This window comes from Phalangium opilio, unplaced genomic scaffold (assembly GCF_054372755.1).
Source record: "Phalangium opilio isolate 3A_F unplaced genomic scaffold, DU_Popi_V2 ptg000329l_1, whole genome shotgun sequence".
Lineage (NCBI taxonomy): Eukaryota > Metazoa > Arthropoda > Arachnida > Opiliones > Phalangiidae > Phalangium > Phalangium opilio.
In genome coordinates, this window is record NW_028324226.1 from 2,162,929 (window position 1) to 2,188,861 (window position 25,933).

Genomic DNA, 25,933 nt, shown 5'->3' on the forward strand with positions numbered 1-25,933 from the left:
CAACTGAAAGGTAAGACACATCTATGTCCCTCTACAGCCTGTAAAACTGAAAGGTAAGACACATCTATGTCCCTCTACAGCCTATAAAACTGAAAGGTAAGACACATCTATGTCCTTCTACAGCCTGTACAACTGAAAGGTAAGACACATCTATGTCCCTCTACAGCCTGTACAACTGAAAGGTAAGACACATCTATGTCCCTCTACAGCCTGTACAACTGAAAGGTAAGACACATCTATGTCCCTCTACAGCCTGTACAACTGAAAGGTAAGACACATCTATGTCCCTTTCTACCCGGTACAGCTAAAATTGACACATCTATGTCCCTCTCTAGTGGTTACAGCTAAAATGTAAACGCTTTATGCCCCTCTCCAGCTGTACAGTTAAAAGGTAAACTCTTTATGTTCCTTTCTAACTGTTACAGCTGAAAGGTAAGACGCTTTATGTCCCTCTACAGCCTTTACAGCTGAGAGGAAGGCCCTTTATGTCCCTTTCTACCTGGTACGGCTAAAGGTAAATGCTTTATATTCTCCTCTAGTCGAGTTTCTTTTTATATTCCAAAAACTTCATGGAAATTGAATATTTTTGTAACCCTGTAACCGTTTTATTTTAATGTTTAAATTATTAGTGTTCAGATGTTGTAATTGCCTCCCAAACCGACCTTTAACTCGAGCTCTCGTTTAAGCATTCCCAAATATTAGGGAACCCAAATAAAAGTAGTGCCATTTCAAAAATTGGGACTGTTTTACAGCTCTTAACGAACTTCTGTCAACACATAAGAGGGTACAGCACACCTCCCCAATAATATCCATCACAGGAACGACTCCTCGACGAAAAGAGACATCTCTCTCTCTCTCTCTCTTCTTCACGAATACTCATATTGAACATCCCAATTCGATCACGTGACTGCGCGTCCCTTCGCAGTTTGAGAGAAGGAGAAAAAAAGGAAGAAAGAAAGGAAGGAGGAAGACTAAGGTAAATTGCATTTCGATACCTTGCTGTAGCCATCACAAGATGACACACAACCTTATACCGTACCAGGGTGGGCGGGAAACGGCCAAAAAAAGGGAGGATGGACCATACAGAAGGTTGGGCAGAGAGAGGGGTCGAAGGGGGGATGAAATTGGGTTCTATTGAAAGAGAGGGGGCTGGTAAAAAGAAAACCTGTCATCGATTTACTGGATGGGACGTTGGATGGCGTTTCAGTATTTCTTTCCAGTTTTTTTCTGACCAGAGCATGCTACTGTCAGCAACTACTTCTACTCTACGATATTTAATATATAATAACCTTCCGCCGCTGTTTCCTACACGCTGACATTTCAAGGTGGAATAGACGTAGTAGACGATTCTGAGAGACGGGGGTATGATACAATTTTGACTTTACAGTGAAGTTAACGCGTGGTGGAAGTCCATTCGTTCATTGGGTCTACAGACAGGTGATACGTGAACTAAGAGAAACATATCTTACGAGTATACCATCCTCCAGAGAAACAGAGAGAGAGAGAGAGAAAAAGAGAGAGAGAAAGAGAGAGAGAGAGAAAAAGAGAGAGAGAGAAAGAGAGAGAGAGAAAAAGAGAGAGAGAAAAAGAGAGAGAGAAAGAGAGAGAGAGAAAAAGAGAGAGAGAGAAAAAGAGAGAGAGAGAAAAAGAGAGAGAGAGAAAAAGAGAGAGAGAAAAAGAGAGAGAGAGAAAGAGAGAGAGAAAGAGAGAGAGAGAAAGAGAGAGAGAAAAAGAGAGAGAGAGAAAAAGAAAGAGAGAGAGAAAAAGAGAGAGAAAAAGAGAGAGAGAGACAGAGAGAGAGAGAAAGAGAGAGACAGAGAGAGAGAGACAGAGAGAGAGAGAGAGAGAGAGAGAGAGAGAGAGAGAGAGAGAGAGAGAGAGAGAGAGAGAGGATAGCAAAACCTTTTTCTCTACAATTTCTACGAAAATATATATAGATATATATATCGCCTTATTTCTAAAAGGTCAAACCATCTATGATTACTTTTAGATTAAAAACGCCAAACAGAGAAAACATTATAAAAACAATGTGATCAAGTTAGATTAACAAGCCCTTATTCTTCTGCAATGCGTTTCAAAATGCAAATTAAAAGTCCTTGCCATCCGGATCTAATCCCAGCCTCTAAATTGCAACCAGCATCTCATTGGTTCTTGAAAACTCACGTCAACGCGACGTGAATGACGAAAATTACGTATTTCCGAGGAGAGGCGAAATAGCCCGGCCTCCTTTTACGTCCCCCCCCTTGTATTTTGAAAGGGGGACTGGGACTATGGCGCGTATACTTAGGCAACTTATACCTAGGCAACTTATACCTTCTCACTAATAAACTAGATATCGCTTCTTGGCTCTATAATATGACGATTTTAAGTTCCACCTAATCCGGGTATATTTCACCAAGCTTATAAAAATCGAGAGCGAAAGGTAAGCGCTCATAGAAAATAAGGTTTTCGGGTCTTCATTTAAATTATAAATTTAGTTTCAGATGTAGCCACTCTTCATCTTCCATATGGTTCACATCAAAGAGCCAAAAAGCCTTTAGTTCCAAGTAGTTAAAAACACTATAAAGGGGGTATAATAAACCTTGTGTAAAGTTTCAACATTTTACAGCCTATGGAAGGTTGTAAATCAGATTTCTCTTATACTTTTTTCTCTTTTGCTATAAGGAAATAATAAAAACTACGCAGGGTGTTCCAAATATGGTGGTAGGACCGAAAGAAGTTCAGCGAGTATATGGGAAATCAATTTTGATTCGAAAATGTGTAACTTCTACATCATTTTGTCCTAAGACCCATCGTAAACAAGTTTTGATTGGATTGTTGTATGGATGACCCCTTAATTAAATTAGTATTACCTTTTAATTCCTTACTTAATTAAAATTAAGGGGTCATTCGTAAATGAATTCAACCATAACTTGTTTAGGGTAAAAATGTCATAGAAGTTATACATTTTCGACTCAAAATTAATTTCCCATAGAACCATCCCAAAGTACTTCGGTTCTACCAACCCTCCCTTTTTATAACACCCTGTATATATAAGTTATACAGTAATATTTCGCACGATGCTGGCGGAAGAAGAAGAGCAAAAATATCGTCCATATAAAAGAAACCAGAATAACCCACACCCCCGTTTTAGACTTTTAGAGAAGGATATATGTCGTAGAAATAGCATGGCCGAGCTACAGAGCAGTTCGTGATTATGACCATCGTAAAAAGAGCAAAAACCTAGAAGGCAGTTCGCGAGGAAGGAGAGGAAAATGGCAAGAAAAGTGGAAAAAGAACAGATTTCGTCCTAGCTCCGGCCACCCTCTCTCTCTCTCTCTCTCTCTCTCTCTCTCGTGCAGTGCCCAATAATCTCAAAGCTTCTTCTTCAGAGCATAGACATCTTACCCATATAGGGACCCCTAGCAGCCAAGGGAACCCGGCGTTGTTGTTACTTTTCGGGCCGCCATTTTAAAAGATGGCGGATGACACATTCAACCCCAAAAGCTTAACTTAAAGCGCAACACAGAGGGTTTGTGATAGGTCTGCATGCCATAAATTAAGGGGCGATTTGAAGTAACTTCTATCTCCATTTTGTCGTCCGGGTCAGTATTTTAGAGTTATGATTTTTTGAATGTTTTAGGGATGACCCCTTAATTCAATTAAAAATCACTGGCTTTCAGTTTCTTAATTAAATTTAAGGGTTATCCGTAAAATACACCATCTAATCTTAACTCGAAAACAGTGGCTCGGACGGCAAAACGTCATGGAGCATATTCGATCAAAGAACATCCCCCTTAGTTTGGCAAATAATCGATTATCTCTCAAAGTTGAAATAAACGGTTAAAATCAGTATCGGTTCCATGCAGTAACATTGGTTAATTTACAATATCGCCGCCCATCACAAATATAGACCATATTGTATGATGAAACCACTTTGACGAGTCTAAAACATGTCGAATTAACTATAACCCGATAATAACAGATACTACATTGCCCATCATCATAACAAATCCACGATTTTATCTTGCCATGCAATTTCTTCGAAGAAACTCCAAGGATCCCTATGAAACATTTTGTCTCTGTCAATATGAAGATCATCCGGTAAAACAAAAAATAACTTTCATAATCATGGACTCTAAGCTAAGGGGTTAAGCTCAAAGTTTTTGGGTTATGGGAATTAATTTCTATGCCTTTTGCTCAGGCTGCGGAGATTCTTCTACGTTTCTATACGTAATTCCGGTTTCGTTTACGCTATTCGCAGGAACCTTACTGGAATCTTCTTCGAAAAGAAAGAAAGAAAGAAAAACTAAAAATCGTCCGTTGTTTCTTAACGTCAATTTTTCCTAACGTTTGCTAGGAGCAGGACTTCGGAAAGAAGTAGGAAAAAAATAAAATAAGAAGAAAGCCAGGCTTTTTCTTCTTGCCCGTTTACTCTCTCTCGACCCACCCTCCCTCTTTGGTATATATCGTAGGACATACTGCGTAAACAGTTGTAGCGTCACCAGCTGAAACGGTCCGAGCACAAAAAAAACTTCCAAGAATGCACGCTCGGTCCAGCCATGCTCCAGCTCAGAACCAATCTAACATATTTTATTTAGTCGAGTTCGCATTGTATTCGAAAACGATTCAAGTAATTAGGGACTCAACAACATTTGAAACGGATTGTAGAGTTACAGTCAGAATAAACAATTTCAAAAATTTGAACAAATGGCCGATGCTTAAATTATAACTTTTAAAATGGTCTAGCGCTAGACCAAGAAGTGATATCTAGTTTATTAGGGTATAAGATTCCTAAGTATTAGCGCGCCATAGTCCCAGTCCGCCTTTCAAAATACAAGGGGGGGATGTAAAAGGAGGCCGGGCTATTTCGCCTCTCCTCAGTCGGAAAATACGTAATTTTCGTCATTCGCGTCGCGCTGACGTGAGTTTTCAAGAACCAATGAGATGCTGGTTGTAATTTAGAGGCGGGGATTAACTTCGGACCTACGTTTGGACTGAAGATAAAGCTGGAAATGTGGCGAATTTATCCCTTCTCCGAAATTTAAACTTCAACGTACTGTAAAGAAGGCATCTTCGGGTGAATAAAAATTATTTGAAATACGTGGTCACAGGCACCAGGTGACGTCAAGTCACAAAGACTCCACATGGACACCCAGGCCTTGTTTTTCGCAAGATTGCAGCGCCAATTCTCCCGAGGTGGTTGGTACTTTTCGATATAAAACGAACCAAGTTTCTTTGACCGACGCCTTTCCTCAATCACGTGCCCATGACGTATTTCAAATAACTTTTAACCACCCGTTAATGCCTGAATTAAAAGTGCAAAAGGTCTTGGGTGCTACAACGTTTTTTGGTATAATTCTTGAACTCTCTAATAACCTCTAACGTTTACCAATTCAACCTTTGCGGTTTTTACCGAAAACCAAAAGTGAGTTTTAAAAATAGACCAACCAACCAGATATATTGGAAACAAACTTAACTTGAAAGAAAAAAAGGCAAAGCCACGCGCCGAGGGATAAGATTAGAACTAAAGATGAAAACCCGGAAATGTATTAAGACTTAGTCCATCCCATAGTGAGAGGACATTGTCGCGAAGCGTACCGCCATCTGTAATACCATGTAAAATTAATACTGGACAGGGGAAATGGTACTATGATCGCATTCCCAGACTCCAATTGGGATAAAGTATAATAGCGCCATGCAGGGACGGGATTTAGCCGAATTTACGCAACATTGAATCGGAATCCGATATATGCGAACACATTCTCCATCTCTATGGGTGTATATAGGGACATAGTGGAGAACGAAGGAGCGGGAGGGTATAGGCTATAACGTTTAGTCGACTGAGCATCGCTAGAAGCGATGTTGCAATATCCCATAGACCTTTCTTGGATCCTTCCTCTTTTTTTTAGGCGAGCATTGGTCATTTCGGGGCCGGCATCTATGCGAAAGAGAAGTTCAAGCTAGGTTGGACGGGAAGAAAAAGAAGGAGAAAATGCGCAAAAAAGCTGCGCAAAAAGAAGACCGCTGGCCGAATCTCTCTCCCTCTCTTCACAACACCCCCCCCCCGGTTCATTTTTCATCGAGGGGTCTCATAAACAGAACTGAAAAAGGATGGAATTTCTTTCCTTTTTCCCCAGCAAGTTCCTCCTATCGAGAATGTACTAAACTATTCCAAGAATATTGTATTCCAAAAATTATTATATAGGCCTAACATGAAAAAAAAAACCCTTTTTTTGTAAACTTAACATACTTTTCATATAGGCCTATAATATAATAAAAATATACATAAAATAATATAATATAATAAAAAAATATATAAAATATAATAAAAAATATATAATATAATAAAAAGTATATAAAATATAATAAAATATAATAAAATAAATATAAACTTTCAATTTTGATATTTTAAAGAATTGCGCAAGGCGACATACAATGAGATTGATCCAGTGCCGTCTCTGCGCAATATCAGGAACCAAACCGCCTACAGCGCAGGCGCCAAGAAAGTGTGATAGAAGGCAGAGTTACACCCCCGCTCCTTTCCCTCTAGGTGTATCTACATTTACAGCTGTTATAAATAGACCCAAAAAATGGCATAGATTGTCCAACCAATATCTTGGTCTTATCAAGAATTTTGACCCAATCTTTGTCATCAGTTATAGCGTCTCAAAGCATCTAATACAAAAATTCCCTCGACCTTCAATAAAGAAAATTTAACTCAATATTCATTCAATAATTAAGAGAATTCGCGTGGTGCTTCGTGATTCTCCCACACCCAGACACCCACCCCGCTTTTCTCAATATATTCTCTATCCCTCCCAATGGAACGCCGGGAGAGGGCGCTCGCCCACTACCCCCTTCCCCTCATGTCCAGGAAGAAATGTTATACGACTCTAGCCAGGGCAGCTAACTCGGACCAGCCAACGTAAATGGTCAAGCCAAATTTACAGCGCACGCTGAAGGGTTGTCCAGTTAACCAAACCTCCGGCGGGGAAAAATAATTTCGTTTTCTAGGGAGACGTGGAAGGTGGGCGGGAGCCCCAGTTTTTGCCCACCCCCCACTCCCAAGTAAAAAGGAGAAGCGGGGAAGCCTTAGGCCTGTGGAAAAAGGAATGCGCTCAAATCTAGCGCATTTTCGCCTTAGCTTAAAGGTGTATACTACACTACTGTATAACTAGACGGGATTCTTAGCAAAGCGGCCGCGTTTCCTTACATTATTAGCTCTCGAGTCTGCCCCTATCCATTCGCTGACAACTTAGAATGACCCATCCCCCTTTTACAGATATATTTTTTCTCTCTCTCTCCTCTCTTAGTCACTAGCATTTTTTCTAAGGGGCGAAAAAAAAAGCAATTGGAGTCGATATAGAAGAACCTTTACCAATCCTACTCTTTCCCGATTTATATTGAAGTTATACTTCCTTAGCACCTTAGAAAGTCAGAAGGAACACTTCACCACCACTGTGTATCCTTCCATAGTTTTCGAATTGGGCTGAGCGAAAACACTCAAATTCCAACGTCACGTTAAGGCGCTAAGAAGGTATAGCTTTTCAGACTCAGACTCAGACTCGCGAAAAAGGGAATCCGAGGCGTCGGATAGGCAATTAGCCTACTTGAGCATAGGGATTACGTTACCAGTATGTATTAGTAAGAAACCCTAATTATGGTATTTTTCCTGTAAATTTTGAATTTAATGTATTTTCTTAAAACGCGGTATCTGTCCGACATCTTGGACAAAAAAAATCTAATGCCCCTGAATTGTAAGGGCTTATTTTTCAAGAGATCCTTTTACATTCGATTTTCGACTAGGTCTCAAGTATGTAAGGGTACACAAACACACACACATCTTTCTAACGAGTTGTAGAGTACCGTTACGATTACAGACGAATTTAGCAATTGGTTTGAGTGTTTAAGGTGGGCTTAAGTAACAACAGTTTACAAATAGTGACGCAAAATGTTTTTGTAGACCAAAAATAGACATAGAAAAGGTAAGTGAAGAAAAACGCAATGCCCCTGTAGAAGTGTTTCAACCCCTAAGCTTCGATGTTGTGCGTGGAAGACACCATAAAGGCGCAGTAAAAACCTACACAATTATCAGGTATGTAGCTTTTAAATTATTATATTTTTCGTTAATACTTTATTTAAACCTAATGTAACTTATTCCCGATACATGTGACAAGGCTTAACGCAAACTATAAGTTTAAACAAACTTGCAGAGGTTAACGGTAATAGTCAGTATAGGGCGCTGTCGGTTAGCTGTGGCAAAGGGGCTAGCCACCACCCCTCTATGCATTGTAAAGGCGTTAGATAAGTGGCAATAAGTCGCAAGATGACTTGGTCCAATTAGCTAGCTGAACTTATTTATATTTTTATAAAATGATGCGTCGTCTGATTCAGAGTGGAATCGTTTCAATATTTTCAATTCTGAAGCAGACGTCGCACCATTTCGACTCAGATTTGTCAGTTAAAATCGCAAGTTAAGCCTTGGCACACGTATCGGGAATAATGTGGATTAAGAATGTCCACCAAACTCTTCATGGCTCCAATTTCCCCAAGATCTTTAAATTGACGAAGCTAGACGTTCCTTTTTATAAGGTTGATTATAAATACACTTTGAAGAAGTCATCACAATGATCAGGTAATTTTCTTCGTCATGAATACCCTTTGCGTTATATTACATCTTATTCGTTGGCAAAAGGAAGCAGAAATACAGCGTGGGTAGGAAAAGTAAACCTCGGAAACAACATAGGCTATCTTAAATACGTATCAGGGAAAGCGTTTGGCGTGTAGTCTGTTTCACCTCACGGCTCCCAATAACAAATCGACGTAGGCACGAAAGAACACTAGTATCAATATATAGCCAAAAGAAGCGAGTAAGACAGAGGAGGCGGTATAGAGAGGGCATGTAGTGGCTAGCGCGTGTAGACGAAACGGCTGTGAACGCGACGTATAGTCAGGGACCGGGCCCATCTAGGCATATCTAGAATGGCCGCCAACGGCCAGTATACCTTCCTATTGCCCAAGCTAGAAATCGCGCGTTTTCGTGGACCGAGAGGTTTCGGGCCATCATAAGTCATTCCTACGCTATCCATCTGGTCAGTAGTGGGCGCTTTCCTTCATCAACCCTCACTGGTATTCCATCCATAGATTATACCATGGTCAAGGCTTAGATAACCGTTATCCCAACGTAACTTCTTTCGAATGATCTTAAGCCTTGGTTAGTGCATGAAAATGACGACGAAATCTAACACAGTGTAGCCGGGAAAAAAAAAAGAACGGTAAAAAGAAAGAAGCGAAGAAAAGCTAGGTCCGGTCCGGAGAAGACGACGCGGAAGATGTTAAAAGGGCGACCGGAGGATGAAGAGAGGGCAGAGGGAACCGACGAGCGGCAAATGATGGCAATTACTACCTCTTCTTCTAAGATCATAATAAGATGTCACAGGATGTCACAAAAGGAGTCTAACGCGACGACTAGGACTCCGTCCGACTTTCTCTCCCTCTCCTCGGAATCTCTACTGATGATGCCTTCCTAAAAGACTGCCTTATATATTTTACCTCAGTAGTTATTTCTGTCGCTATAGCTCGCAGCTTCTGAGAGTACCGACGCGTCTTGGCGAGATGAGAATGGGTTAGTTTCCATCAACAATACGGGGTATTTAGCTTCAAGGGTGTTGCATATTCCGCCTGTAACTGCTTTTATTTATTGTAAAAGTTATAGATAAAAAAACTAAATCATTAGGCGTAGTTCCTTAATCCTGTTTATGTTTGGAGGAACGCAGTTGATAAGTCGGATCATAATTTTTTAAATATAACAACGAAATATTTGAAGATAATTGAACTTATATTCTAGCAGGGATAGATTTAACTTTAGAAGTAGGAATTATTTACTTAAGTCCGACTCATAGCCCAGTATGGAGCCCTTCCCTCCAACACGTCACGAAAAGTTTAAATTATCTTACTGGCTCAGTTAAACTACATTTTGATGACGTTGCTGACGGGGACGGCGAAAAATACGTTATTCCTTTTTACCTCTGGCGCTATGACCTGCCTCTTCTTTAATACCCCTCCGTCCCGTGGAAGGGGGTCCGGGACTTTGACGTGCGCCCAGATTACTCTGTTCTCCATTCCTACTTCCATTATTAAATCTATCCCTGATTCTAGAAAGGTTTATATGGAAACATTTTAATTATACGCGTAAGTAATATTTGTAGGGCTCTAGTTAAAATTGATATGGTTGCGATTAATTTTGTGTTTTCTACTGAAAAATGGCGATAAAAATAGGTCAAACATTATTGGATTTATAAATGACCCCAACAGCCAGCGTGATCACAGTCATATTGCGCAGTAAATACGTCACGCTTGATACCCTGATATCGCAATATTGACGATTTAGAATTAAAGAGTTTGTTACACATACCTTCTAAGCCTAGATAAGAAGATGCTGCAGGAACGGAAAATATATGGATTATATATATAATAATAAAACACGAATCGAGGACGTAGAGGATGATTCTGACTCCGAAGGAGGAATATCTTTCATAAGTGGAGAAGTGATGGGAATTGAGGTAAAAAGGAGAGGGGGATCGGGATGGAGAGAGAAGATGCGGCGTAGGGAGAGAAGAAAACTCTCGTTATTTACACTCGTTTCCCATCGCAACGGCTTTTCTTGCAAGTTCAGCCGAAAAACGAGCTAGTCCTCTTATCCGGGTCAAAATGGACCCCTAAAAAAACCCGCCCAATCTTGAACCGGGGAAAAAGATACCCGCGGGGCAACCTCTATGACTATTCCCGCCAAAAAAAAAAGGTAAGAGATGTTGGAAGAGCTAGTGAAAGTGCGGGACAATAATAGGACCCAAAAATCTACTTTTTAAGTCCGGTTCGCATTCGTTATCTATTTAGAATGTAGAAAAGCCTTCAATACAATATTCATCTGAGTTTTCAGTGAAAAATGGTATCTGAACTATACTCGAACACTATAATCAGATTTAAAACTTTGAGCGGATTGGTTAACAGCAACATTAACATGAAAAAAAACATGAACAAGACAAGAAAACAACGTTCTTTGTGTCTATGTCAGCACTGTACCGATTTTCATAGATAGAGATTTCAAGATTAGGGTTCGGATGAAATTTTTAAATTGAAAATCCCTGGCTTTTCCAGCTTGTCCCTGACTGAAATTAACCAATACCCTTATCAGTTTAAGGTCACACGTGACCCATATTCAGCATTGCTAGAAGCATGGTTTGATATACCAAACGAAATCCCTGACACATACCTAACATTTTAGGATAAAACTTAAAATCCCGGACTTATCCCTGACTTTTCACTCCATTTTACAAATCCCTGACGTATCCAGGTTCCGTGCAAACCTTTGATATCAACGTGTACTGAATCTCAGCGATTTTGTAACGATTTCGAAATTTTAAAGTCGTAAGATATCGGTACTGTTAGGTTAATGTTCTGGACCGATATCGTATTTTGTGGATATTTATTCATGAATTATTATAATTTTGCTTCGGTCTAATATTTAGGTTAAAGATTGTTTTACAATGCGAACACAACCAGAAATGGCGGTCATATCAGTAAGGCCAGGTATACGAAAAGGAAAAGAAGACTCAGCCATTTTCATATAAAATTTTTTTTTTCCTTCCCTTAGTTCTTTCTCGGGAGCTGGGAGCAGGCAGAGCTAGCCAATCTCCCAACAGAGTCGCGTGGAGAGAAACTTGAATTTGCAGAGTAGAGAGCCACCAGCTCCAAGATGGACAAAAAAGGAGAGTAGAGAGAGAGAGAGAGCCGAAGAGGGACAGAGAGAGAGAGAAAAGGGGGTAGAAAAGGTAACTTATACCAGAGAAACGAACGAACGAACGTTGGGTTGGATCAGAGAGACAGAAAAAAAAATCCAGCTAACCCAAAGGAAAAAGGAAAGAAAAAATATCTTAGAAGATGCGGAGGAGACGATGGACCAACCTTATTTCCCCCTAGCGCTCTCATTTATTAAAGAGTAGATTCTTTCTACTGCTTCTTCTTCTTCTTACCGAAAAATGTTTCCATATATTTCGTAAAGGGAGAATGAAACGCCTAAACAATACTCAACAGACAAGCCATGTCATTTAATTGTTGCTACAACTGGTTCATGTATCAAACGGCACTATTGCTAAGACTGATTCCCGTATCGAACTGCACTCTTGCTAAAAATGGTTCCTGTTTCAAACTGTACTCTTTTTTTTTTCGAGTGACCAAAATACGTACTGATTTCCTAAGTCGGCGCTTCTAATCTAAACAGCAACTAAAACTTTCAAAATCCTTTTAGCACACTAGTTTTCAGACTAGGAGGACTGATACCATTTACACCAGGAGGCATGGCTATTTGACGGACAAAATGCAGTACCAAGTAGCTTTGCCTCCCATTGTAAATGCTATAAATACTATACAGGGAATTTAACTATGTATAGATAGTTTGTCACCAGAGCTAAGACATAGTGGAACGAAGACAACTTAGGTCCAAGGAGTAGAATTGCATTTTCATTCGCTATATTATTTCTTAACAAATTAATGCGGCAAATGATTCAAATTGCACTTTTTCAGAAGAGACCAAAATACGTCTTCATTTCTTTAGTCGCTCTAATCTACGCAAATACTACATTAACTAAAAAACAGTGATCCTGCAAATACGTAAATAAGTAACTAAAACTTTCTCAAAATCCTTATTGGAAAGTAGACCAAGGAGCACAGGAATTGGGTATCATTTCGTATTAACAAATGAACAGAACACAGCACCCACCAAACTTTATGAAGACTAATTAACCGATCCCTAAATTATATGAAAAGGTATATAACAACGCAAGAAATACATCATAGCTAACACGCTCAGTAATATTACACACACATAGATAGATATATACTGTCCAAAGAAATCTGATTATATTACTATGTTTGTCTCAAGAATCCTATCCTCCATCCCTCCTTATCATATCCGGCATACAATATAAGTCTTTTATTTTTTTGACAAAAGGAATTCCCGCGTAAAAGGGCAACGTCATAGCTAGGCCTATATAGCTTGGGCTGTTTCTTATAAGAAAACCCAATACGATTCCATTTTCCATCCCCCAGCATCCACCTCCCCTCCCCTCCCCCCGTCTCCATCCTGATATTCCACGAGTTCTCTCACTCCTCCCCATTGTTTTGTGCAAATATGGATTATCCTTTCCCTTTTTCTCATTTCACGCATATATATATATATATAACTATATATATATATTCTATATTGGGTGGTTCCGATAAGTCTGCCAAAAATTGAAGTTTATGTTCTTGGGTTAAAACTGATGACACACTCTGCAGGTTCTGCAGGGAGGCAGAGGATACCTCCCACATCCTCTGCAGCTGCGACTACCTCGTGGTCATGAGGTTTGAGCATTTCGACATGCTCAAACGAATGGAACCTCACCAGTTCTCTGCTGTCTCGGCCAATCGGATTCTCCGTTTCGTTGAGGCGACACGACAGGACTCTACGCAGACTAACCAGCTCGGGGAGCACAATATACCTTTGGTATCGGTGCTTGACATGTTGACGCATCACCCCTTTCAACGTCAACATGAACATTAGGTTCAAACTGAGTGTAAAGTGTCGCAAAGAACATGGATTGGGTCTACAACATTAAGTTACCTAGATATGGGCTCCCAAACATTGATTGGTCCCTAAAACAAGGAAATAGATAAACATGTTGAGTAAGACATATCAGTCTATAATCTAAAAATGTTATTGAACATTTACCTATAGCAGAAATGTACTATTAAATGGGTGGAAGTGTGAAGCGTACGCTAGTAACCCCACATGTGCGACTATATCCTTTATTTTAGGGACCAATCAATCTTTGGGAGCCCTTACTTAATCTCCGCAACTAAATCTTGAAGTACCCAAGCAGGTTCTTTGACATGCACTTTCCACTCACTTTGAGCTTTAATTTTATGGCAGACTTATCAGAATCAACCTGTATATATATTTTCGTCTCCCTCCGTTTCCCACCTCTCTCTTTTTGGCCTTTACTTAGGCTCAACCATCTTACGTACGGAGAAAACCTAGCTTTGCTAGCCTCCTTATAACGCTCCCTGCCCCCTTCACCGCACCCCCCCTTTTCTCCAATCCAACAGTCCGAAATAGTTTGGCGTCCGTTCGGTATATCGGTCTTAGTCCTACACAAACAGAACCTAACAACATGAACCCGATACTTTTATCATCTGCGCGACCCGTCCACCAACGTCTCTCCAATCTCCCCCCGTCTCTCCCCCATCCTTAAAAGATGACCAAGTGATGACGATCAAATAAAATAAAGTACTTAAAGACAAAAATTGCCAAATATTTTTCTTGTTTCATTGTTCAATAACGTATGAGTGATGTATGGAACCGTAAACAGACGGTAGTACCTTTCACTATTTTTCATGGATGCAATAGAGTAATTTAAGTGACCACTGATAGCTTTAAAATAATAAAAATTGAGCTAAAATTGTTGACATCACGAAGAAACTATCTTTACTTATAGTTTTTCTATCTAACAACCGAAGGTACTTTCACATAAGCACCCAAAACCTTTTGAAAGCCTCTTAAATACACCACTTCGATGAATCTATAAGATGGTAAGGTCTCATTTGGCTCCTGAGCTGTAGGCGTTTGGGATCCAGAGAGCGGGCAGTGACTGCAATGGATCAAGCTCCTCCTTGTATTCCCTGATACCCAGGGTTACCTACGCCAGTTTTAAGGTCGAAAGGGGTGAATTGCTTTCTTTCCAATGCCTTTAAAATAGTTCTTAAGGCCCTTGGAAACTTGGAAATGACCATAAACCATATGGAACATAGGCACGCGAGAAACGTTAAAGTTAAGAAATGTGACTCAATGGATACTTTGTGAAAAGGAATGAATGAACCATAAAGTCCATCAAAGCTAGCCACGGAGTAATTAGGCCCTGATGGTTAAAACAATAAGTTTCCATCCATCCACCCAACCACAACATCCTCAAAATTTATCCTCATCACTGGTTATTCCCTCATCTCAATCCTCCATCCTCCATCTTCCATCTACCCCCTTCTTAATTTCGGCACCAGCGTTATTTCTTATAGAAACTTGGGGTCCCATATTCCTCACCCCCCTTGCACCACCACCTTTTTTCGCGTATTCTGACTAGCTTCAATCCTCTCTTGTCCACCACCCTTACACCGACAACCCCCTTCAATAGAATAGCCATGGCTGAGTTAGCCTTTATATATTTTTTTTTTGCACTGGCCAAGGTTTCTTTTTCGACTGGTTGGTAGCACTGGGCAAGAAAAAAAAACTTTTTTTATTCAGAGCCTAAGGCAAAAGGGGGTTCTCTACCCTTCCATAACCCCCTCCCCCTTTTCCTTATTCCATAACCTTAGGTCGATGATACGTAATCCAGGAATCCCTTGGCGTAGCTTGGCAAAACAAAGGGACCGTCGTACCACTTCTGATTAAATCCATTGCCTCCCCATCCTCCTCCTCTTTTCGTCCTCTCTCGTTTCGTTTCTCCTCTTCCACCTCACCTTATACTCCATCTTTTTTTTTGTTTTCTCGTCTAACTATAGGTTATATTGGGACCTCCTTAAGACGTTTCTGTTGTCCCTTTTTTAGCTAGGCTCTTTTGGGATTATTTTCTTTACAGAAATGTGTTGTAAGCTTCCGCCCTAATACCTTGCAAAGTTATGACGGTTTATACAATGATGATTTTGTTTTTGCAGAAAGCTAGCTATAGTAGAGTTCATGCCATGGTATGATCATAATGATTATTATTTAGGTGTCATCTTAAAGTGTAGATGAAGACTCATTACAACTAATGTAACAGATAACCCTAGCTTCATTTGAAACTAATGGAATGACGGAATTATAAATTGATTTCATAATAGTGTTAAAATTAATTCGATTCTTTTTAAGGCAAAATACCTCAATCACTGATTATTCTTCGGGTTTTAAACATACTTAAGGCCCTTTCAGACGGTACAACTTTTTGATTCATTTAGATGAGTCTACTTGAGATAACTAGTTGCGACGTGGGGACAGAAGTTGGACAAGTGGAGTCACCAATTATAAATTGATCACTGACCAATTTTTGTTAACTTCTTTCTGACCCATCTAGTTGAGTCAAAAGGTGCATCGTCTGAAAAGACCTTAGCAATTTTTTTAACAAACTTACTGAAGTTCCACGTAACAGGAAACGATGACAAATTTGTAATTTACAGAGGATGCACATTACAGCTTTAACTGGTGAACTCGATTAAAGTTGTTGGTATACTACACTAATTTCGAAGCTTGGAAGTTACCTGTGTTATTTCTTACAGACCTTTAGAGACACACCCTCTACACCCTGTATACCACGTGATTAAAAATGTCACCACCATCTAGTGTTATAGTATGAAGAACTCTACGATAAAACCACCTTGACTCTAATTTCATTAAGGAACTAATGAATATATTCAACTTCCCAAGGTCATTGAACTATCCTCCAGAACAGAACTGAAAATTTTAAAATTAATTACTCATATAAAAATTAAATAAATTCATGTTGGTTATTCAATATGAAAATGGGTATTGACAGTTTTGAGAGATTTGTTTTTTATCTTCTTTCCCTGGGTCCCTCCTGAATACCTCCTACATTTCTCTCACTCCAAATTTATAATTTATATATATATATATTTTCAACAAAAACATTTTTGACAAGTTAGAAAATGTGGCGTAATAAATCTACGTTACAGTTGAAATAAAAAATATACGTGTACATACCCCCCTCCCCTCCCCCACCCCAAGCCCCCAAAGCACATTTCTAGGCTTGTTGTAAAAAAAATAAATAATAAATTCATTGCAATATGAAAACTTAAAATAGGTATACCCAGGAATACATAAAGGTAATAGGAATCCTTGTGCACCATACATCCTAAAATATTTCTGTGCAGGTTTTGTGGGCCGGGCTTGAGAACTTACTATCCGTCACGCCTCATAAACATGGCGTCTTTCTTACTTTGGTTAGTAGCATCGCGAGGTCAGGCGCGAGCGCAAGGTTCAACGTGACAGCGAGATAAATTATAGGGACTTAGCAATTCGGGCTTAACTCCGCCCCCAGCGCCATTATGGTATGTTGTTTTTTAACAGAATGAAAGCTATATAAGCTCCTAATCCTGGTATGTTTTTTAACACCAGTGGAAGGTAGCCTGACGTTGCATGACGTAGTACTGCCAAGTCCCTATTCGCGAGATAAATTCGTCATAGTCTAGTTCCTCCCACAAAATCCGCAGTCCTAGATACGTTGATTTTACAATGATTCCGATTCGCTGTATGCATTCTGGGTATACCTATATACTCCAAAATGGAAAAATACACCACGCCAGATGTTATACTTATGTAGAGGGATCCATAGGCTTGTTAACTGTTACAAACTAGAAGGTTTTTTTAAATACATAAAGCAACGTGTACATTGTCATTTTCCCAAGGTTTCCAAAACACGTTCTTTGGTGTAGAAATAACTTTTAAGCATAAGTATGGCGTGGATTATTTTTAAAATAAAATTATTTCACCTCCAAAAAATATGGTTTTAATTCATGGGTTATGTTTGACGCTGATTACCAACAGCATTTCGTGTTACATTAGATTATCCTAACGTGACGTAACGCCCAGTTTAGTTAGTAGTTAGTAGGTGAAGGTTAGGGATTTTCAAAGGCTTAGTACACGCAAACTAATTACGGAGAACGAAAACGTTCGCGCGTTTATTAAACAGTAGTCCTCGTGTCGCCCTCGGTTAGAAAGTCAAACTTATTCCTAATTAAAAACCCTTTATTTTAAACCAGGTTAAAATAATTGAGGGGCTAACCACTTTAGCGTAATCGGTGTACACGATGTAATTTTGAATTTACTACAGGAATACACCCTTTTTCAAAAAGTCAGGGGTAAAATAGAGTCAGGTGATAATTAAGCAAAAGGTTCATGAACATACGCTCCATAGGATAAACACTACACTAAACTTTGGAAGCTCATAACTATGGTTCTACTAGAGATACGGGGATGTCCTCTGAGTATGTTAAAGTCCTATTTTCCCCCCATCCAACCATACTAAAAACATGGGATTGTGTCAAACAGGGGCCGAGTAATTGAGCAAAATGTTGATAAACATAACCTCCAGTGGATTAACATTACACTAAAGTTTGGAGGCTCATAACTCTGGTTCTACTAGAGATACAGGGATGTTCTTTGAGTATGTTATGGTCCTATTTTCCCCTCATCCAAACAAACTAAAAAAGTGGGGTTGTGTCAAACAGGGGCCGAGTAATTAAGGAAAATGTTCATAAACATAACCCCCATTTCATGTTCAAAAATGACAGTATATAACTCGTAATAGAAGCTCAACGAATAAATAAGAGGAGTGATTACCTTCTCGAAAATAATCGAATATTTCACGTTAATATATTACTTTTGGCATACTTAGGTAAAACTCCCCTTGATTCGAATTTTTTAAACGAATAAAAAATAGTAAGCCGTCAAAACTAAAAATATTTCTCGATTGTTTACGATATAAAAATGAAATATGAGAATTTCTGAAGTTTTTCAATGTTGTCGACATTTCTCTTTCTCTCTCAAGGATTTGACACCCTTCTCACTCAGTCTTCTCCCAATACCACCTAATCCACTAGCCCACTATACAAATCAAATAAATCGAAGCCCCCAATCTCTCTTCCTGTAGTTTCAACTTACTTTTAAGTGGGAAGCTCCGTGAGACGTTTTGAAAAATGCTCAAAAACACCTGACAAAAAGAAAAAGAAAAAAAGTATAAAGAAAATGAAATTAGATTCGTCACAATGACTCAAGTCTGGTAATGTCACTTACTTCTTCACTGCCCTAGCTGGATATTACAAATCTGACGATATCAGTGTATAGTTTAGAAAGAAGGGGAAGTGGTGTACCGTGTTTTTCTGATTGCGAAAACTCGGGCCAATCTAAACTAACCACGCTGCTAAATCTGCAAGTTCGTCCCAAATAGAATTAGCAATGGACTCTGAACTTATCCTTGCTTTAAAGGTACACTCAGTATTTAAAATCATGCTCAAAGGTAGAGCGTTCGACACGTGACATTAAAGTCCTAATATTCTCCTTATCACAATTGTTAAAGACGGAATTTCAAAATTGAAATCAGGCTTAACCAAATTTTAAAATTAAAAGCTAGGTATGGTTGCATTATGCGTCTTCAACCAACCTCAATTTATAAAACTATGCAGAAGGAGCTCAGTTTAATCATGCTCAAAGGTAGAGCTTGTTCTTCTATGTGACATTAAAGTCCTAATATTCTCCTTAAGGCAAAATTTTAAAATTGAAACCGAGGCTTAACTATTTTTTAAATTAGCTAGGTATCCGTCTTCAACCAACCTTATTTTATAAAACTAAGAGGGGGAGGTCAGTTTGAGGTCACAACCCACATTAATCTGACAAGGGACATTCCTACAAGAGAACAAATTATGTCCAGAAATATTTTTCACACGAATTTGGGCCTAATTTCAAAGTTTCACCTTCACTTTAAAACCCTGTTTTGTGTGTATGGTAGTTTTGCCATGATTCCCTTAAGATGTACTGTAAAAGGAATGCAATTTTAACAGACGCTGGACAAGCCACTGGTCAGAAGAAAAGTACAAGAGAAAGAAGAAGAAAAAGAAAAAAATAGTAATAATAAATGTAAAAGGAAGATGGACTAGAAGAAAATTGCATTTATGGAGGTAGGGTGTAAGGAATATAAGAGAGAATAAGTTTCTCTGGAAGGTTTTTTTTTATTATTTTTTTTTACTTTTTTTTTGTTCCCCTATATAATCATTCTTCCTATTCAAGCCCGATAAAGAAATATACCATATACGGCGGCGTGGCCCGGAAAGAAACGAAACGAGGCTACGTCAGATAAAATTGACGTATTAAAGCCAATAAACCCTTCTCCCTCGCTGATAAAAGTGCTAATATTATTGTAAATATCTAAAAAAAACTTACTGGAAAGGCATATTAGGCCTTACATAAAGGGCACTGAGAACTATCTTTTCTTAACCCTAAAATTGTTAAATTAAATAATCACCTTCAAACTGATATAAATAATTTGAAAATTGAAGTAATTTACAATTCTATTCTAAATTATCCTTGTTTTCCAATATTATGATGTTCTATTTCCAATCTGTCACCACAAATACATAGTTTACTAACGTTTGGAAGTAAATAATGAAATAATAAGAATAGTAAAAATAATTTAAAATATGTTATACCAAGGCTTAACGATTTTGTATCAAACTTGAGTTACGCTTAGCAAATTTTAAATAATTTAACTAACATATTTACGCAATAACAAATACATAGTTATAGACTAAAGTTTGGCAGTATACAAAAAAATAATAATACTAATTTAAAATATGCTAAACCAAGGCTTAATTTCTTTAAATCAAACTTAAGTTAGGCTTGGCGTATTTTAAATAATTCAACTAACACTTTTACGCCACGTAAAAATCCCATTCCGCCATCCCTTTAAAATAACGAAGAGATAAACCGTAAGCGCCTGTAAAATGTTTAACCCGCAATACACCGATGTAGTGCATAGGGATGTAAAGTCACCGACCAGGGGCAACCCGAAAAAAAAATACACGTTTTCACGTCAAATTACACGTAATTTATAAAGACGTTCTAAAGTTTACTCTCCAACAAAAGCCACCATCTACCTACCCCCCTTGCTCTAAAGAAATGAAAACGGCTCTTTTATAAAGAAGAGGGAGAAAAATTGAAGAAGGAGAAGAAGAAGAAGAAGAAAAATGCTTAATGGCATCCACCTTTTAAATCATAAATCTAATAAAGTCAGAGGAGAATGTGGGCTGAAAAGTTTTTGCGGTCTATAACTTTGATAGCGCAGCCTTCCTCCCTATAGTGAGTGCTGCTATATTGATTTTATATATTTCGTTCAAAAAGCCTGCCCTGTATGGACCGGCGGAAAAAATACCTGGCTTTTTTCCGACCATGGCACAATTTTTTTTTTTTCGAAAAACGAATTTTCTGCAGCTTCACCCCTTAATTGATTTTTTGAACTATATATATAGTACGGGCTTGTTCGTCCCATTGTAAAGGCTCAGTTGGAATTTTGCTAGTACCTACACTAGTATTTAAAGAGAGGATGAATTGGATAAATCATAAGTAACATGTTTTTAAATTTAGTGGAAAATTATCCTCACTTATTATAATAAAAATCAAATTGGGTGATTTCAATATCAAAACATGAGGTATTTCAATCGGTAGTCAATGAAATGCTAAGTCTAATTTTTTAAAGTATACTATTTTGAAATTTTCCAAGGTGTTTCTTCAATTTTGAAGGGCTGATTTTGATTGTCAAATATTACTAGATAACTAGTTATGCTTTAAGTGGCTAGAATTGGCTTAATTTTTATGTCGATCGCAAAGACCAATTAATTTAACACCATCCTCTAACTGGAGAAAAAAATGTCTGTCCTTAAAGAGATGGGACACAGTAGATTTTTTTCATAGTAATTTCAACTATGTATCTATCTACAACATTATAGAAGCATGAATACATTCATCCTTAAGTTCATAAGATATGTTTGCCACTGGTTACAAACTGGAGCTTGTCGTGAAGTGTCGTAGGTCATAGATTCGAGGTAAAGCGATATCTGGTGATACACTGTCAAAGGCTTAGTATCAACTAAATAGGAAGATGAACTGCAAAATTAACCACCAAGTGTAGTTATTCAATTCTCGCTTGTCGTTCTCGAACCAGTTCTCATTAAGTCTCAAGCATTACGAAGTATAGAAAGTGTCATACTTATGGATGGGACATATCTTATAAACTTATGATACAGCTAATAGCAAGGAATCATCAAGAATTTCTCAACACATCTATTTTAAATTAAACCGAATCAAACCGGCTTCTTGAGAAATATTTACAAAATATCTCGATATTTTTACCATCACTTTATAAAAAAGAAAAACAACCTATCCTTTACTGAAAACTTCACCTGGTATGTTGTGGACAGCGTACGGGGGGAAGGCGATAGTGGATTTATATATAAAAAATAATCCACTATAAGTTTTCTTTACAAATTTTATTACTTCAGGATATGGGAGGGGAGGGGGGTCATAGTTTGAGGTCTCCCTATAAAGCCAAACAATGCGAGTTATGATGAATTAACTAACCTGATATTACATTTTTTTTTTCTTCTTACCCTCCTCTATTTCAGTATACCCACGTTTTTTTAGGACTTAGGCTATTTCAGGCTCTCAAATTAAGAAGAAAAAAAACTTCGGTGTAGTAGCAAATGAAGTATTTTTTTAAAAAAACCTTCCAGGGGTTATTGGCAAACAACGAATCATAAAAAGCTATAAATAATTCAAAGCAATTTATTATTATTTATTTTTTTTGTCCTTATATCTTTCGTTATTAAAGAATGTCCCATGAATTAATTTACGATTATTAATAAGTTTAGTTGGTTCGCTTTTCAAGTATAAGAGAAATTTTTCATTAAGAAAACGTAACGTACAGTGTGGAAAAGATCAGAGAAAATGTGGCTGGAGTACTCGTAAAAATCAGACGAATCACTCTTACTTCTAATCACAAAAACATGTCCAATTACCAAAATCAACCATTTTTAAAATAAATAATTAGTACTCCTATCTTTGATGACTTCACGATCAATTCAGAAGTTTTAAATTCTGGTACTTAAATTAAATATTAAGCTGATTAACGCTGACAATGAGCAATGACCATCACGAGTTTTCCTAATGACGTCAAAATCAATTTCCTTAATTGGTTTTGAGGTTATGTTCAAATGTGCCATTTCTTTATCATATTACATAAATGATACATTTCTTTGAGTCGTTTTTACTTGGTATATAAGCTTTTATAACCCAACAGAGGTTTTAAAAACTATACTACCAATTTTTGAAGAAAAACGTGTCTCTAACCCTTTAAAACCACTTTTTTTAAACCATTAAATTTAGAGTTTCAATAATGAAAAAAATTACATTAAACATTCAGTATTAGTTATAAGTCACTATTTTTGGATTCCAAATAATCTCACTGTCTTTAGGTGTCTAGTGACATCACGTAAGTGTATGTATGATCTGCCCCACTCTGTATAAATGGAAACCGTGGAAGAATTATCTGGTTTACTATCATTATTATTAAATCCAGATACCAATTACTTGAAAATAAACTAGTTAATTTATTCAATTATAATATAAAATGAGCTCCAGAAAAAAAATATTAATTTATATTTGAAATGAAAAGGATCTATAAAAAGTAAACCTATGCGGAGATAATTTCTTGGAATCCGATATACGGCATGTACGCATCTCTCTTTATTTTTATAATTCAAGCTTCCTCCCAAACAAATTCTTAGAATTGGAAATAAGTTAAACACAAAAGATCAAAGTTGTGTCTCTATAGAAATCAGTGTTTACCGAATAATAAACTAAATTCGTATTCGTTTCTTTAATCTAACATCAAACCATTTAAAGATTTACGAAAGAAAGAAAGACAACAAAAGGAAAACAAACTAGATTCATTTATTCCACGTTTACTCGTTTAAATAAGTTGATAGAAGTCGAATTGGAGAAGGGAGGCTTTGAAAGGAAGAATTAAAGAGCATACAGGGTGTTTCTAATAAGTCTGACTGGGTGTCTTCTAAGGCTATCATGTCTTACCCATACATGTTTGGCTACTGCCTTGTTTTAGGGGCCAATCAATATTTGGGAGTGCATATCTCCGTAAATAAATCATATCGTAGACCCCCATCCATGTTCTTTGGCATTTTTCAAATTTCCACTCAGTTTGACAAGGGATAGATTTAATTTTAGAACTAGGAATGGAGAACGGTTAGTACTTTCTTCAGTCCGACTCATAGCCCAGTATAGAGCCCCTCCCTCCAACACGTAAAGAAAATTTTAAATTATCTTATTGGCTCACTTAATCTACGGGGACGGCGAAAAATACGTAATTCCTTTTTACCTCAGTCGCTATGACCAGCCTCTTCTTTCATACCCCTCCGTCCTGTGGAAGGGGGTCCGGGACTTTGACGTGCGCCCACATTACTCTGTTCTCCATTCCTACTTCTAAAATTAAATCTATCCCTGGTTTGACCCAAAGAACATGTCACCATTTAATTTAAGGCAGACTTATTAGAATTAGAAACACCCTGTATACAGTTTATGTACAATATCATTAAAGAAGCGGAGAGGATAGAGATAAGAGAGGGAGAAGAGAACTTTTCTGGCGAATAAGGAAGTATTTATAGTTTTAAATCAAGAGAGAGAGAGAGAGAGAGAGAGAGAGAGAGAGAGAGAGAGAGAGAGAGAGAGTTTTCCTCTTGCTCTTTGCAGAGAACTCTCTCTTTCTCGTTCGGTGTTAACTGGTTCGAGCACTGTAACGCAGTCCAACCCTCGTTGTACAACAACTAGCTTGCAGCGTGATCACTAATTTATATTCGAGTCAGCATCTAGGCAGCTAACTCTCCAGGAGCATGGGAGAGACACTGGATAGCGAGGGAGCGAGTGCCAAGGCGACAAAAGGGTGGAAACAAAAAGGGGTTTTGATATCAGAGCCGACAAACGTGCCACTCGCGCAATTTTATAAGTATATTTATCTTTATATGTCTACACTTTCTCTATTGTTTTGCAAATAAACTGGCGCATCAAGAAATGATATAAGAAAATTAAGCCTATTTCTTTAGGCTTAACTGTAATCAACGTTTCTTGGTGCAATACTTGAATTATAGTTTTGGGTGCAAGTGTTATGAGAATTTCTAATATTGATAAACAGCAAGATTAATGTCAACTGATGAGATTTGCTTATCAATAGGTGTTAAAGTTGATATTCTTTGTGCTAAATATCCTGACTTACTTATAATCAACACCCTGTCCAAACCTTTTCACTTAGAAGGCTGAAATTTTGCAGGGACGTTTCTCTTAAGTAGTAGGCACGCGATAAGAAAGATTTTTCGAATCCACCACCATCTTGAAAGATGGCGTCCAGAAATGTAGAAAAACCTTTATGGAATAACTTCAAATGATATAACTAATATTTAGTTCTTTGGTTCCCTATAGGCCTATCCCGTAGACCGCCTTTACGGTATAGTTTTGGGGTTTAATTTTCCTCCATATTTTAAAATGGCGGCCCGAAAACTAACAATAAAAATTAACCGAAGGGCTGACGGGAAATCCAGCGCGCATTTGCTGCTAGTTCACTATATAATTTTGAAAACCAATAATATGAAAAGTTTTGAACGTGAAAGCAACGACCTTAATGGGTTACTTAAAACCTTAAACTCTCTTTTATAGCTTCAACAAAACCCTTAATAATAATGAAAAAACAGGGCCAGGCTATAGACCCCTTTTAATGAATATCATACGATAATGTGACACAATCCATCTAGATTTATTTAAATTAAGTAATTGTAACAATAAATCATCACATTTACGTCAAAAATGGGCGAGGCCTACAATTAGGAAATACCATAATATAATAATCATTAAAAAATATAGAACCTTACATTTCCTCGTTCCAAATAGGGTTATTTATAGTTATCCGTAGAGCGGAAGTCGGTTTTATTATCAAAGCTCCGATACGCCCATGGACCCAGAGCAACCCTACCTGTACCTAATCGAGTATGCAAGGAACGCGAGGAAGTATACGCTCAACCCTCGTCCCTCCTTCTCCCACAATACCTGTAAGATCCTCGGATCACGCTTCCCGAGCGATGACAACCCAAACAACACACACACACAAAAAGTAGATCCCGATATTATACAGGGTGTTTCTAATAAGTCTGCCATAAATTAAAGGGCGTCTTCATTGGGTCAAACCATGAACCTTCAATCTAGAAGGACCAGAAACTGGGACGGTTTTTTCTGCTTACAACGTCTATGCGCTATTGTCCG

General features: G+C 38.0%; 1 protein-coding gene across 5 annotated transcripts in view; it reads right to left on the reverse strand.

Moving 5' to 3' along the window:
• The window catches only part of LOC149610233 (uncharacterized), a 366,116-nt gene that overhangs the window by 187,049 nt on the left and 153,134 nt on the right, over positions 1–25,933 (reverse strand). For 2 of the 5 annotated variants that reach the window (XR_016376639.1, XR_016376638.1), the window contains exon 6: positions 18,725–18,773. The exons of the other annotated variants lie outside the window; for them this stretch is intronic. The gene's annotated coding sequence lies outside the window, so the exon portion shown is untranslated. The remainder of the gene's footprint in view (positions 1–18,724; positions 18,774–25,933) is intronic. 5 annotated transcript variants of the gene reach the window in all.